This window comes from Lampetra planeri, chromosome 53 (assembly GCF_965212315.1).
Source record: "Lampetra planeri chromosome 53, kcLamPlan1.2.h2, whole genome shotgun sequence".
NCBI lineage: Eukaryota > Metazoa > Chordata > Hyperoartia > Petromyzontiformes > Petromyzontidae > Lampetra > Lampetra planeri.
This window is the reverse complement of record NC_136159.1, coordinates 7,714,021-7,729,891: the sequence shown is the minus strand read 5'-3', so window position 1 is coordinate 7,729,891 and position 15,871 is coordinate 7,714,021. Positions and strand designations below refer to the sequence as shown.

Sequence of the window (15,871 nt, the reverse complement as noted above, 5' to 3'; positions counted from 1 at the left end):
GCTCCAGATATTCTCTGCCACAGTTATGCCCTCCCTTGTGCTTACAAAACGTGGAGCCCTTTAAGGGAACACCTGCACTGGTCTGAAATATTCCTGATGGCCTCCCTACAATCCATTCTGAATGTAAACAGACTTGATTGTGTGAGGAGCTCAGTTCCTTAAAAGATTTGGACACAGCCCCATCAGTGATCTCCTCGGCCAGACTAGGCTGTGTTGACTGGGTCATGTAGTCGGCATGCCCAGTCACCACATGCCCAAGCTGCTTCCATTTGACCAGGTAGAGGGGACTAAAGAGACACAGCACGGGCTAGAGAAGAAATTTACTGTTGTCGTACAGAAGGATGTGAAGCTGATTGGACTTGCCGATAACTAGTACCAGTTGTCAAGATCGGCCTCTGTGGAGGAGGCTTGTGAAGGATGCTGCTGGGCAGTTTGAGGCAGTTGCCCTTCAGCAACAACGGAGGGTGGAGTAGCGACACTCACAACAACTAAAACATAGCACATTGGCATCGTGGAGAGCACAAGTAGTGCACCTGCTAGTCATCTCAGTAAACCCATGGTACTAGGGTCTGTTCTGTGACCTGCCAGCGAGCCTTTTTGACACTTCATGTGGCCTCAAAGTGCACCTCGCCTGGCACATGTTAAATGTGTGGGGGGCGGTGGTGCAATCATTATTGAACTGCGGTACAAACCCAACTACTGGAAATCAATTCCTGCTTGCAGCCAAAATCGGTGACAAATAGCTGAGCTGATACTGGACCTCCCCTCGGTGTGTTAGCATCAGCACTGGGGAGACAAAGGCAGCTGGGTGTCAAGTTGGCTAGCCACCCCCTCGTGAACCGTTCCGGCCTTAATCGGTGCTCGCTAACAGGACTTGCCCCAACAGCCTAATAAGGCTATTAGGGGGATATTTGTCTTTGTGCCCATGTGTCCCAGACTATTGTTGGGTGGCCACGTTTTAATGCCATGGAATGCAAGCCCTGAGTTCATCACCGCCCTCTCCGTCAGGAAGCATTAATCTCCCAACACGGGGGAACGCACAGTAATGCAGACGTTATCATCTGTATGAATGAATATAATATCTCATTGCCTGGGACGCAGCTGCGGTGTAATGGTTCGCGCACTGGATTTGCAATCTGGATATAAGAATAACGTCTGTTGTGTTTCAACATATCGATGCAAATGGTTTTTGAGTTTTATCAGCCATGTGTGTATGTTCAACTTCTTTCGCGCCGTACATAGCCAGTCGTTGATTGCCATTCCATACCTATGCTATCCAGAAGATCTTGGATTGTCCGATGTTATTGGTATGAGCACTTCATTTAAACTTTGGGCGAACCAGAAGTTGCCAGTTCTATTTCTCAGCGCAGCAGTTGATCCAATGTGCAATTTTCTTGCACCCCCTCCCCCCGTCTCCACGTGTTGTCTCCCCAGCAGTATAGAAAAGTTAACAGGTCGCTTGTTGTAAGGTAAAGTGTGGGTGCATTCCACCTCTTAGAAAAGATGTCTGCGTTGAGCAAGTGGCTGCAGGGCCGCAAATTTTATCTAATTTTCCATTCGCCTCTAAATTCAAACCTGTGCGTCTATACGTCAAAAGACGTCAGACTCTATATGAAACTGTCATGATTCGTTTGCTTCACTGCTATTAACATACACATACGTGTGTGTGCTGTGGAACGCTGAATAAAATATCCACTCATTTTACACGTGGTCTGCATATGAATGTGAAAGGTTTGGCATACTTGAAATGCTGGACCAGAGTTGATTTCCATAGTAACTGGGGTGAAGAAACAGTTAATTGGCCGATGAATTGAGTAATGCTTTCAATCATGTGATTTCCTTTATAAAACATAAAAATTACGTATTTACTTTGTTATTCCGCTACTGAAAAACTTTCTCCCCACCCCGTATCCATTGTGTGGGGGTCAATTGGTGAAATGGGGGGAGGTCCAGAACTGATTCAACTAACACTCACAATTTGATGTTAGCCTTGGCCAGGAATCGAACTCGCATTGTCGAATTCACAGGACATTGCACAAACCACTGTGCCAACTCGACCCCCGTAATATCTACTACCTGTTAGCCAGTGCAGGTAGTCCTCTACTTACGATAGAGATGCGTTACGACGACCCCATCGTAAGTCAAAATATCGTAAGTCGAAGATGGCCCAACCTACCCAGGAGTCTTAAAGAATGGTGATAATTTAGCAAAACAGAGCAATTTACAGTACCGTACTGTATAAACTATATACTGTATGTAGTTATTAATAACAATACTGTATTGCACAGTAAAATTTAAAGTAAAAAACAAGGTAAATTCTTAGCCTACCTTTATGAATTGCAATTTAATAGAAAGCTTTTTTCAGGAAACAATCCTATCTGCTATGAAAACTTTTAACATGCATTGAACGTATCGTATCGTGGTAACCCTAAAATGAAATCGCTAAAGCTACGTATCATACACATGCATTGAACGTATCGTAACGTATCATATTGTACCGTACTCACCAAGATTCTGTCCGTCGTCTGCACACTCGAACGATGTTAAGGTTGTTGATGGCAATTTTGTCGTATCGCTAACGCCATCGTAAGATCGAAATATCGTAAGTCGGACCATCGTAACTCGGGGACTACCTGTACATTGTCTCATGAATAATAGAGCATGTGATCGATTGAACTCACGCAGGTTTCGTTTGAAAACCCAGTCTGGTGTCGACTGCAATGGGATACCCTCACTTTCCTTGGTGTTGTACAATGAGTGTTTAATAATTAAGCGATTACATGCGTTATGGCCAATATGCTTTACACACACACTTAATAAATGCCTGTCACCTGCTATAATATTTGGATCAAAAAGAAACGTTGACACCAACAAAGACGACGGAGCCAAAGAGAGTGCAAAGATAGCTTGGAGTGTGATGCAGACTTGGGATTACGCTGAGAGATGGAAAGACACACGGAATGGAGAGCATTGCCCTGGTTAAAGACGCAACTTCTGCCTTTAATAAAAGTACATAACATAGTGTTGGGCAGGAGACGTCGCTAGAAAGGAAGATGGCTTGTGGCCGAGACTAACAATTGAGTGGCAGCCAAAGGTGGTAACGTGCCCGAAAAGATATCTGTTGTGGAGAGAGAGAGAGAGAGCAAAACTTTTGGCTCGTTTACAGATGCAAAGTGGTTTGCTGCATCAAAGGACTGTGAAATATGGCACAAATGTAGAGGCGTTGATCCATCGGTAGATTGATCATGGCAAGTGATGATGTTGATAATGAAGCAGAATAGAGCCACGGAGTTTAATTTTACTTTCCCATAGGAGACCTTGGCTTGGTACGATTCCACTTGCGATTAATTGATGGGTACAGCTTGGATTTTTGTAGCAGCACTCATGTCGAAATGAAGCCAGGGAGTGCTATTAATGTGATTGGATTTCACGTCCATAAATAGATGATTGATCGATTGCATTGTGCAGGATGTGCACCATTCCAAAGGTTGAATATCGAACGGACGAGAGTTATGTTCTCTTAAGCCCCATCACTTCATTTGCGCATACAAAGGGGCATTGAGATGTAATGCCTATCGTGGGTATCAGTTGTTGATTTGAGATCTGCTTCTTATCTGACTTTCTTTGCGTTCACATCACCGTTATCTATATATACCCTCAAATAATTAGAGAAATTATAGAGAACATTTCACATCAAAACCTCCACTCAGCACATCTCACAGCAATCTCAGTATTATTTTAATTATTATTTCACTTGGGTACCCTGGAATGCCTCACTTAGTCTCATGAACCTTTTTCAGGAAGGTCCTGCCAAGTATTCGCAGTATGTAGTGATGGTTGTCATGTAGATTCAAATTGAGTAATTGGCAGGAATTTTTTTTATTTTGAAAATTGGCACCATGATACCTGGCACACCTTGGCATACTCTTGCTAATGATGTCACAGGATTTTTAACGTCCAATGTGAAGCAGACGGCCGTATAGTATTTTTATGGTTAATGGTGCCACAGTTTTAATCAGGGCGGCTAGGGGATTCAAACTGTTACACATTTTCAAGAATCTGTGAATGCTATAGGTGCCCCTAACAAAATGATTGGGAGAACATTTCCAGAATGAACATTTCAAATCAAAGCGACAAAACCGTCTCCCCACTCTCAACACATGAATCACGCTATTTAAACACTCTCAATATGCAATCGCCTGTTGAGAATTAAGTTGAGAGGCTCATTAGAAATCAGTGGGGTGTCTATAAATGGATCACCATACGAATTTTTGAGTTTTATTGAAAAAAAAAAGTGGTTTGTAGAACTTGCGAATACAGTCCAGTAGCAGATAATTTTTTTCATAAACCGATTTTTTTCACAACCCATTGCCCAACGCTTTATAAATAGCACATGTGTAACAAAAATCTAGTAAATTGTTTTGTATAGCTTTTGTGCATTGTTCAGTACTTTTAAGAGTATTTTGAATTGCGAAATACAATAAAACCTTGGATTGCGAGCATAATTCGTTCCAGAAACGTGTTTGTAATCCAAAGCACTCGTATATCAGTTGTGATCACGTGACACTCAGCAGACAAAGCGTATACACGTACTACTCGTATTGCAAGACCTCGCTCGTTTATCAAATTAATATTTATTTAAAACATTTGCTCGTCTTGCAAAACACTCGCAGACCAAATTACTCGCAATCCAAGGTTTTACTGTATACGTTATTTGGTGCTTGGTGGTCGACAAATATGTTTAGAGGTTCGCCATTGGTACGCGAGTCAAATTTGGTTGGGAACGACGGCCCTCGAGACAACTGGCCAAATTGATCATAGGGTCACCCCAAAACTTGGAGGCAACTACGTAGAGAGGACATACTTGCAAATATGCATATACGCATTTTTCCCTGACCTCTACCCGTCGGTGCTTGCACTGCCGATTACGTAATTAAATACTTCCAAGGACAATACCACGTGTTGGGAAGCATCACATAATCCATGCATATGCAGAGTGTTTCTCGTTTTAAATAAAAGCAAATCATCTCTGGGCAGAGTGGAAACCTGGTGGTCGAGGGCACGTGCGACGGCGGAGGTGAGGATAATCCCTGGATGGTTGCGGCTTACTCTGGTGATGCCAGCGTTGAACTTTGAAACAAGCGTCTGCACCGGCTGACTCTAGTCCTCAGACCGTTTGGCAGCATGGTTTTTGGGAGTGGTGGGGGGAGGGAGGTGGTGGTGCTACAATCACAAGTTAGAGACATCATATTGATTTCTAATAAAAGTAAGTAGGCTTGGGCAGGACACATCCTGGCTAGAATGGACGATGGGACGCGAGCTGAGACTAACAACGGCGAGTGGCAGCCAAAGTAAGGAACAGGCCCCCCGTGAGGGTGCGATGCAGGGAAATGGAGCAATGCAATCCATTCTAGATTTGAAGCTTTCGTGACTGCAAGGATTCATATTCTTAGGTTTTTTCGGTAAAGTCACGTAGGTTATGTAGCCTATTACCATCTACATGGCAGAGGCTCGGTCTCATTTGCAGCATTTGTTATGTAGGCTAGGCGTTAGTCACAAACCGCACCTCTCCATAACAAAGGCTCAGTCAATTGTTATGCAGTCTATTCTTAGTCTTAAGCCTCACCTTACCATATTAATAAAAGTGTGCCGTTCCTGGCCCTGCCCCCCTCAACCATTATATATACGGAGTGGTATCTCTTGTAATCCCTCATTTACTTGATACAGCTGTCGGGCTGTGACGGTTCCACCTGAAGACGGAAGCTTGTGTTGCCTCCGAAACGTCGTGAATTTTATTTTACTTTTATTACTTTTAATTTTTTACCTACGTGACTTTACCGAAAAAACCTAAGAATATCAATGCAATCCACTCGTATGCAGGAGCGAGTGGACTCGTTGCAACGCAGAGGTGGGTGTGAGAAAGGGAGTTTGCGCAAGTGCGCTTTCCGCCTTTGCCATTGATCACCGAATCAAGGTATGGCTGCAGCCCTGCGATTGTTTATTGACGCCACTGCTGGCCGAAGGGCCTGCAACTCGGGAGGTCTAAAGAGCCCCTCTAGAGCAGCGGTCCCCAACCTTTTTGCCACCAGGGACCGGTTTCGTGGAGGACAATTTTTTTACGGACCGGGGAGGGGGGGGTCATCATTGGGTCTTTCCCACTTTTTAAAGAGGCTATCCAGTGACATTTGTTTTTTACTCATTTTGGCTCGGGTCAGCTTGTGGGCTTACCAATACTGTGACTGAGACAAGTGCGCAGTGCGGGGAAAAGGCGTGGACTGAAGTGGTAAATAAAATAATGGAGGCGGGCCACACGCGGACTCACCGCTCACCTCCTGCTGCTGTGCGGCCCGGTTCCTGACAAGCCAGGGACCGGTACCGGTCCGCGGCCCGGGGGTTGGGGACCCCTGGCCTAGAGGGTTATTTAGGCCTACTCTTCCACACGTGCCAGATATCTTGGAAGAAATTGGAGTACCCACGCCTTACCCCCACCTCTGACCTGCGATCAACTTTTAACTGTTATATTCTTTGGGTCTTTCGGTAAAGTCACGTAGGAAAAACAACAACTGTTGGTGTACCTAGCTATACTGCTGGGCAGACAACGCTCGGGAGGGAATTTAATTAAACTGTCCCATTATTTTAACTGTCGTGCCAGGAAATCTAATCCGGCGAATTTTGGATTGCAGGTCCAGTGTGCTAACTGTTACGCCATGGCAGCGGCATTCGTCTGCAAAGCCGAGTGAAATATGAGTAGCGGCAGAGGGTGCGCACCAGATTTGGCCGTCGCTGCTGCTACCGTGGGGATTTGTAACCAGACCTTCATCCCGACACAGCGAGCATACCGCCGTTTAATTAGCCTTCTTCAATCAGTCGTGGTTAGGATCTTACCGGTTGTGCAAGGGCCGTTTCCTTGAAGTGCGTGTGAACAGGGTTCGTAGCCCTCTCGCTCTCTTCTCTCAGCCATCCTCGCTGTCCACTCCCCGCCCTTAATAAGGTCCAGTCTAAAAGAGCACTGTGTTCACTGCCTATGACTGCCTCTCTCTATTAACTCTCCAAGTTCCTCAGGAATAGAGCAAACGGAGAGACTCGCCTCTGCCATAGAGATGTAGAATTGTCGCCACTCTTGATTACAGTGCTGTAAACAAGACACGAGCACCGCCTTAATGCGCATTCACGTGAGAAATCACTTTGACTTTCTCTATAAGACGAATGCCCCCACGGTTTCGGTTACATCGTCTTGAGATGCGGTTGCATTTAGACGGTGCTTTATTAGAAATCCGCGTTTTTGTCATCTTAACCTCATGGTGGGAAATGGTGGTGGGTAGCTGCAGCGCCGTCTCCTGCCCACGGCCCCAAAGATTCTCCATCTGTGCTCGTGGCCGTATTCTCCTCTCGGGATAAACCGTGACCTCCGCAAGGGGGCAGGTCGCCGAATTATTATTTAATACTGCCCCGGCGACGGTGTGAGGACAGCAGCGGCGCTGGCCGGAGTCACGAGCGGTTTGTGCCACGTGACCACTTTCTCGAGCTCTCTGTCATGCCTCGTTTGCATCCGTCGTCGAGGTCAGTTGGACCGGGTAAGTTATATCCTGTGACCCCCCCCCCCCCACCAAGAGCACCAACACCAATTCTTGTGGGTTTAGATTAATGTTGGATTGCCTTTATGCAGTGGAAATTAGGTATGAGAGGATACGTAGATTCATCGATTGTATAAAAAAAATTACACTTAAAAAATATGCAACCAATTGCGCACCTGGGAATGTATTGTTTATGATGCATACAAACGATGGGCTCCGAGTAGAGAAAGTCATTTGCTGGTCAAATGAGCACTGAGGCTGGCGCTCATCGTGTTGACAGCCCTGAGCCAATGGTGATTCCACATTCCCATGGTGGGGGATTGTCTACCCATCAAGGTGTAACCACTGTTGACTTGCCCACAAGCTGGAAATCATTTGATCAGCCTCAGAGTGATGATGGCACCGATCATCCTATAGCTCATTTAGGCCAATGAAGTGAACAGGACTGCACAAAGTGAAATCGTGTACGAGAGGGAGTAGAATTTGGATTTTCAAAGTGGTGGGAAACATTTTTTATCCTCGTTTACCTGCATCATGGAAACAAAGTCATCGAATCACAGGGGAGGTAAATTGTTCCAAGCTTAACGTTATAATTATCACTATGGGAACCTCATTTGCCAGTTAAAATATGATAATTGGTTCTTTACCCTTCTATCTGGCAACAAAACTGACACCTTTTTATAAGGAGTCATGTTTGCATAGACCGCAATACCTGCAGTCATAATACAAACAAAAGAACATAACTCTGATAATGTGCACTGTCCTTGAAGTTGATTGGTCCACACCCGAGACAGCTTTCCTGAGAGCCTAGTCTCATATGGGTTGGACCAGATGACGCCAAAAGGCGCACAACTCAAGGACAATGCACCATCAGAGTATGAGAGCTCGGGGCAAGCATCTACAGAGGTTCCCATAGTGTAGATGCTTGCCCCGAGCTCTCATACTCTGATGGTGCATTGTCCTTGAGTTGTGCGCCTTTTGGCGTCATCTGGTCCAACCCATATGAGACTAGGCTCTCAGGAAAGCTGTCTCGGGTGTGGACCAATCAACTTCAAGGACAGTGCATACATTATCAGAGTTATGTTCTTTTGTTTGTATTATGACTGCAGGTATTGCGGTCTATGCAAACATGACTCCTTATAAAAAGGTGTCAGTTTTGTTGCCAGATAGAAGGGTAAAGAACCAATTATTGTTATAATTATCAACGGTGGTTGTCGCACTGCCCTAGCTTCCTGCGTTCGATTCCCGGCCATCGGTAACGTCAGTAGGGTTGCACGATAATTGCTCGCCATAAATGCATTGAATTGTGGAGGGAACAATTTGTTGTGTACAGGGTGGAGTCAAAGGCACAGTTGGTTAGTGCACTAGCGACCCATGTTCGATTCCGCACCACAGGTATCATCAGAGACGGTGCTTAAACCTCTTGTCACCAAACCGCGCTTGCAAGTCAAATGGACCCCATGACCAACCAAACAATACCGCGTGCGCAGGCCTTCATCCTACGGTGGATTGACCACGGTTGATGAAGATGATAATAGTTTGTAATTTGGCCACATAAACACTCACCTACGAGGAGATGCTGCCATTCGCCAGTGTTTCATTAACATCGTTAATTATTCCACTGAATCACAACCCTGCATTGCAACGATTCATACAATCACAAGGGATAGATAGGTGGGGGTTTGTGATCCTTTACATACCAATATAAGGTGCCACTTGGGAAAAAATATTGAGTGGCATTATAATTTGGCTTTTGCTTTGAAATGCCATTTTGTTGCATGCATTCAAGCAGTACAGAGCAATAGGACTTTGCCAAAACTTGTATTCAACGTGGTAAATTTCTACTCTTTCTATACGACAAAACGCCATTAGCCACGATCAGTTCACTGCTGGATGAGGGTCTACCCAAGCTGCTCCGCCGTCTTTTGTGGTCCTGGGATTAACAGGCCACTTTGCATTCAAGTTGCTTTCATGCCTTGATCTCCACGGTGGACATCCCCTCGGGCGCTTTCCTCTCCTTTTCGCTGACCCTCCTTCATTGTCTTCTCAACCACTGGCTATCATCCCTGCCCAAGGCCACTTTTCATCATGGTCAATACAATCGTCTCTGGCTCGCCTCTTTTCTCCGATCCACGTGCTCATTTTTTTTCTCAATGTAATTTAGAGAAAGCGGAACACGTGGATCGCCGTAATTCCAAATGCGCACCTCTCCACACTTCTTTGTGTGCTATTTTTCAGTTCGAGGGGTCGTTGTCATCATAATAGTTATTTATTTACCCAGGAAGCCACACCGAGATCCGAGGAATATTTTTCAGAAGGGTCCTGCATTGGGCATTTATATCAAGATGTTTTTACCCAAATGATGTGTGTTCATACATTATATATGTTATTGCATTCTTATTATTACACGTGGGTGGAAACCCGCACGTGCGAGGGGGCAACACTCTATCTCATACAGATGGAACGTATGGTGATTAGTCTATGCTTGCTGTACCACCATCTCTTGATGAGCTCAGATATTGCACCTTGATGCCCATGGGAAGAGAGGTTTTCTACGTTTGTGTGAGCCACCAACCGTGGCCTCCACGGTGCTGAATTGCAGGCCTGCGCCGCCACTGCCCAGCAGTCGGACAAAGAGACGCGCTGCAGGCCACAGTGAGTTATGAATTAAAATACAACAGGGATGATGGTGTGCATGTGGGCCCTGCCAATCCTGCAAGGTGCCAGTGATCGCATCCTGCGTCAGGGAGGGAGATTTCATCGCTGCCAAGTATTTGGCGCAGTCTCCCGCGGCTGTCGGCTTTGCGGCATGAAGAATTGCGCCGAGCCCATATTGATGAGCCGGTGGTACCAAGGCACCCAGGCTGCAGACATGGCTCACTTGGCAACGACGGGCATAATGAGATAGTCGCGTAAATGAATTGGACGTTGCTTGTGTCAATCAATGCAAGTGCTGCAGCAGTGCGTGCTACCGCAATGGCGTTATTGTGGCCTTATTTATCGTTTAAAAATGCCACTGCCGGAATTCTCACCAAGTAGCCATGAACAAAGACCACATAACTCCCATACTCCAGTCGCACCACTGGCTCCCAATCCAAGCCTGGATCAAGTTATAAATCGCACTTGCCATTTTCAAGGTCCTCTCTCATCTCAAGTTCAAGTTCATTTATTAGGTATAGCCCTGTGAGCCATTCGGCTCTTGAATCAGGTGCAACCGCAACAAACACAAAACAAAAACATGAACAAGAAAACATCTTCAAGTGACTAAGTGCAAACAGAAAATCCAGGAAAAAAAACTGAAAAAATTTCAGAAAAAAAGCACCGTACACCAACGCTGTGTGCAAAAATCCCAGTGGGATGCAAGTCAAACAACAACAACAACCACAAGACAACTTAGATTAAGGCCATCAGTCTAACTCCGTACTACAACAAACAAACATGGCCAAACCAAAAAACTTTTCGAAATCACCAAAATAAAGCCATAAAAGCAATGTAACAGTGATCATAGGAACTGTGACCGAATTTTCACAATAAACGACGTAAACAACATGTACCACCAAAACCCTGCAGCCATAGCTGGCTGCATGAGTCACTCCACAACAGTAGGAGCATCAGTCGGAGTATCAAATTTTTCAATGCACCTTTAAGATCAGCACACTAAATCAAACCACAGATAATACTTTGCAGCGGTCTACTTTGCAAGCGGTCTACTTCCCTCCATACACACTCTTATCTCTCTTCTGATACAGCAGTTTCTTAAATCCCCCCCCCCCCTCCTCTGTTCACCCAGCAGTATATTGGGTGCACAAAAATGTGTCGATTGGCGGGTTGTATGTGGTGGGGTAAAGTATACGTACTCCCACTCCTTCTAAGACGTCTGGTCAGCGTGGAAGAGTAGGAGATTAGGACCAAATGCCCCTTAGAGGGAGGGCTCTCCAGAGCTCTCCTTCTCGTGGAGGACCCTTGGCCAACAGAGGCCAAGGGTTCATAATTCTACAGCTCTAAACCACCACCAGTAGACTTTTCTGTCGGTGTCAAAACACCCCACCTTAACCACCCCAGTCTAACCCTTACGCACTCGTTGTTCTGCTCGGGCTCACGGGTACAATACAGATTTCCGATTATTCTTCTTTCGTATGGCTGCTGATGTAGATGCAGAGCAACTACATTTTCACATTCAGGTGGTCAAGCCAGATAACCGTGTAAGGAGTAGCGGAGTGTATCGCTGCAATGCTTCTTTCGTATTTGTGGATCGGGCATTGCAATGCCCTATAATTGATCATAATTGGGCATTGCATATTTCTGATTGAGGTGCTGTGATGGTCTTTTTAATCAGTGTGAGCTTTTTCAATAGCAAATCGCACATCTTTTGAAAAGCTGAAAGGCAGAGATTTCTGAAATGCGCAGTGGGCTCAAAGGATTTTTGTTTTACTCTGAGAGAAAAAGTTCATCATTCCCCTTTGCAACCACGATTCGTGCCATTTAATTGAAAGAAATTTTTTTCCTTTGCCAAAAAAGTTTTTTTGGGGTCAATTTGAAACCACCGCGACGATCGCCGTCAGCTGTCGCCTCTGGGAAATGGTCGTTCCTCGCCGAGTGCGGTTTCTGCGAAAGGCCCGTTGCACGCAGACGGAACGCATTGTGGAGCGAGCGAGTGACGTGTGCGAGTGGGAGCCAAAGGCGCGTGTGACCTTGACGCGCTCCAACTCGCACTCCCCGGCAGTGTCGCGGTCGCAATCGGCGGTTGTCGGTGGGGCTTCTCTTTCGACTCACCGTGGCTTTGTCAGCCTGATCTTTGGAGCAACCGCCATGGCTTTGCATAACAATTTTTTGATATCTATATATTTTAAAAACGCAATAAAACATGGAGGAGGACCTGGTTGGTTCATGGTCAGGGCAATCAACCGGCACCACTAGGGTTCGAATCTGGGTGAACGTCACAGGATGATTAAACCGGGTTTTCACACGTAGCGAGTTTATGCTCTCACTGCAGTCATTAAGTGCTAACTTTGACTTGTTTTCTTAAATTGGAAACAAAACTTCCCTCCGTGGGGATGACAAATCATTGTTTGACTGTCCTCCGCTGGATACAGTACAGTACAACTGGGATTTTTACAGCTACAAAATGCAACCATATCTCAAGATGCTGTATACAGCATATATATGTTGAACTTCTTTCGCACCGTACATTGCTAACCGTGCTAATCGGCGGTGCGTGGGAAGGGCAAATAAACTAAACGCAAAAAATCGGTTCTCGAGAAATGAGTTTCCAATTTAGATTTAAAAGTGCGTAGCTCCAGTGGCTTCTGAATGGGCATCCTGGTGAGAAAGAGGAGGCTTGTTTACTGCATAAGGAAAAGGAGACGGTCATAAGCACAGAGGAAAATAGGATGATCTTGAGCCTGGACTTGCACATAGGCTCTTCAGCACTGATGGCAAAGGGAAGCGAGATCCAGTCAAGGGTGCCAAGCATCAGAGAAGGATTGACCTCCCCATTGAGCAGAGATTGAATGAGATGGGTGTGGGTTTGTGATTGTAAAGGTCTGTGGTCGAGTTAGAATGTTGGGTAGTGTGTCATTGTGGTGGGGATACTGTTGTCATCTGTCATGGGGTGGGGATTCTGTGTTATGTTTGCATGGTTGCAACCGGGCTAAATTCTATGTCTCCTTGGGCACCGGTAACAAGATGCGAAAATTACTAGGTTGGAACAGAAGGGAATTGATGCTTGGGAGGGACTGGACCAACGAAAACCACAATAGAAAGTGAAACACCCCAGTTGTGTGAACACAGATGAGGATCACTTGAGAGGATCTCCGAAGTAGTTCTGCGCTACCAACTTCTGCGGCCATTTTCTAACACTTTGGCGGTACGTGTTGCTTCCTGCAAAGATTTTCAAACGAACAATTTGCCGCTCGGCATCACACCGAATTAGAATAAAATTGGGGGGTACAAACAAAAAAAACAAGCGTTGACACCAGCTCCTGTGCAGCAGGATTGTTGCATCATTGCATCGCAGGGGAATGGCAAATGATTGATGAGGCCTTCATCCAGCAGTGGATTGACCATGGCTGCTGATTATATCTAGGCCTGTAATTATTGGACTAATTGTCGCGATTCAGGTTTGAGGTTCAAATAATGATTTTACATCGGAGTGCGTTGTCACACCTCCCGTGGCTGCATGGATCGCATGAACCAATCGCATACAACAAATAATCATTTACAGCTCTTTGTCAATCCACCGCTGTTCAAAGACCTCAACACGCCTTGTCGGCCGTAGGAGTTGTTTAACCATAGCCTCACCAGGCTGGTCACAAGTGATCTTTATAGAAAAAAGGGAAATTTGTGAATATGTGTGTCTGTTCAAAATGTTTAGCATACTACCCGACATGCAACAAACTTGAAATTTTCCATGTGGGTACATTCCAGATTGTACACCATGTAAACATTATAAAAATACACTTTTGTATTTGGGAGGGGGGGGGGGGCGCAATAATGGATATATTTTGCACGGCAAGTGAGCTGTGACGTCACATCTCTGTCATGTCACCCGCATGCGGAAGTGTATCGCAGTGTGCCTGCTGATGTCACGCATCCCCCCCAACCCTCCGCGAGTAAAGTGCCTTAAAAATGTGTTGCAGGTCTAAGGCGTTCTTCGCGCAGCATTGCTGCTTTATTATTTGAGTCGTTTACTGCCGTACGCACCCTGAAAGTTGTGTGTGTCTGCAGCAACCGTGTGTATGTCTACCTATGGATGCGCGCGCGTCTGTGTGTGGGGGGAGTGGTAGTGTAGTGGTTAGCGCTACGCTGCGCTACGAAACCGGCGACCCGAGTTCGATTCCCGCTCACGGCCACCACCGGTGACGATTATTTGAACCGGTCCTGGGCCTCCGCTAGGTCGACTCAGCCTCAAACGAGCAACTCGTGTGGTGTGTGAACATCGCCACTGGGGGGACAAAGGCGGCCGGGCGTGGTGAATCCAAGTCCCGGGCGAAGCCGGGTAGTAAAGCTAGTTTACTTATAAACGGTTCAGATATCACCTCTGGCGTGGAATCGAACTCGCGTGGTCAGGTTGGTAGTGCAGCGTGCTCACCAGACCGGTCCCAAACACCCACCCCGTGGTTTTTATCCCCTCCCCGTTGCCAGCTCACCGGAAGCACAAACCGCGGCAAGCACGCACGCCCGTGTCATCGACATTTGACTGGGATCCGATCGACGATAATGTTTTTTTGCGTTGAGAATGAATCTGCGGCGAGGCGGAAAAAAAATATCAACGAAATCGCATGGCGTGTCACGGCTGGTTTTGTGGGAAATGCGGAACAGCGTCCGCGTGTGTGCGAGCGGTGTTCTAATTCACCACGGCTCAGGTAACATTGGATTAATGACTCATGAATCAGGCAATGTATGGTTTTATGATGAAAATAATACTGCCACGTGCCCCATCTCGTCATTGTTCAACCCGGTTAGTACTTGGATGGATGGGCGACCGCATCACAAATAACCAGGTGTCGTAAGCTTTTGCTGCAAATTAGCCAGGAGATGGCATACCAATAATGGATTTGTGAATCTCTCTGTGTGGAGATGTCCACTTCACCTCCTCATGTGCTTGGTAGGGTTTCTCCAGCTTCTCTGGTATCTCCTCCTTCCTGAAGCCAAACTTCACTTTCACGGAATTGGCCAAATTTCCCCAATGCAGGATCCTCCTGAGCCACAGGTCTTGAGACTCAAGTGTGATTATTCCTGGGTAAGTTAAGAACATTATTATCATCATCATCATCATCACCACCACCACCACCACATATCAACAGCATCCCCTCCTGGCAGACTAATGATCATTTCATAATAAATGTTTTTGGGTTGGATCGGATAAGTATAAATGTGTCCTAGCCATACTCTTTGGTTCTTTCAGTAAAGTCACGTAGGAATAAAATAAATTAAATCACGACGTTTCGGGCACAACACAAGCTTCAGCAATTGTTTCTTGCTGTGGTTGTCCCACCTGATGACGGACGCTTGTGTTGCGCCCGAAACGTCGTGATTTAATTAATTTTATTTTATACCCACGTGACTTTACCAAAAGAACCAAAGAGTATGGATGCCTGCAGTCACGAAAACTTCAAATCTAGATTTGTGTCCGAACCCTTCGCCACCCGACACAGCCAGTAAGGTTTGTCAAGTAAATTAAACGTGCCAATTAGTTACTGCTTCAGCCCACCTGCTTCAGGTGGATTGCTTCACTGTTCTGGCAAATCGCCCGATGATGCTGGATGTAATTACCAGCGAAACATTGTTCTTAAATT

General features: G+C 45.9%; 1 protein-coding gene across 1 annotated transcript in view; it reads left to right on the top strand.

Moving 5' to 3' along the window:
* The window catches only part of LOC144734939 (dual specificity mitogen-activated protein kinase kinase 1-like), a 40,679-nt gene that overhangs the window by 5,106 nt on the left and 19,702 nt on the right, over positions 1-15,871 (top strand). The gene's annotated exons all lie outside the window — the stretch shown is intronic.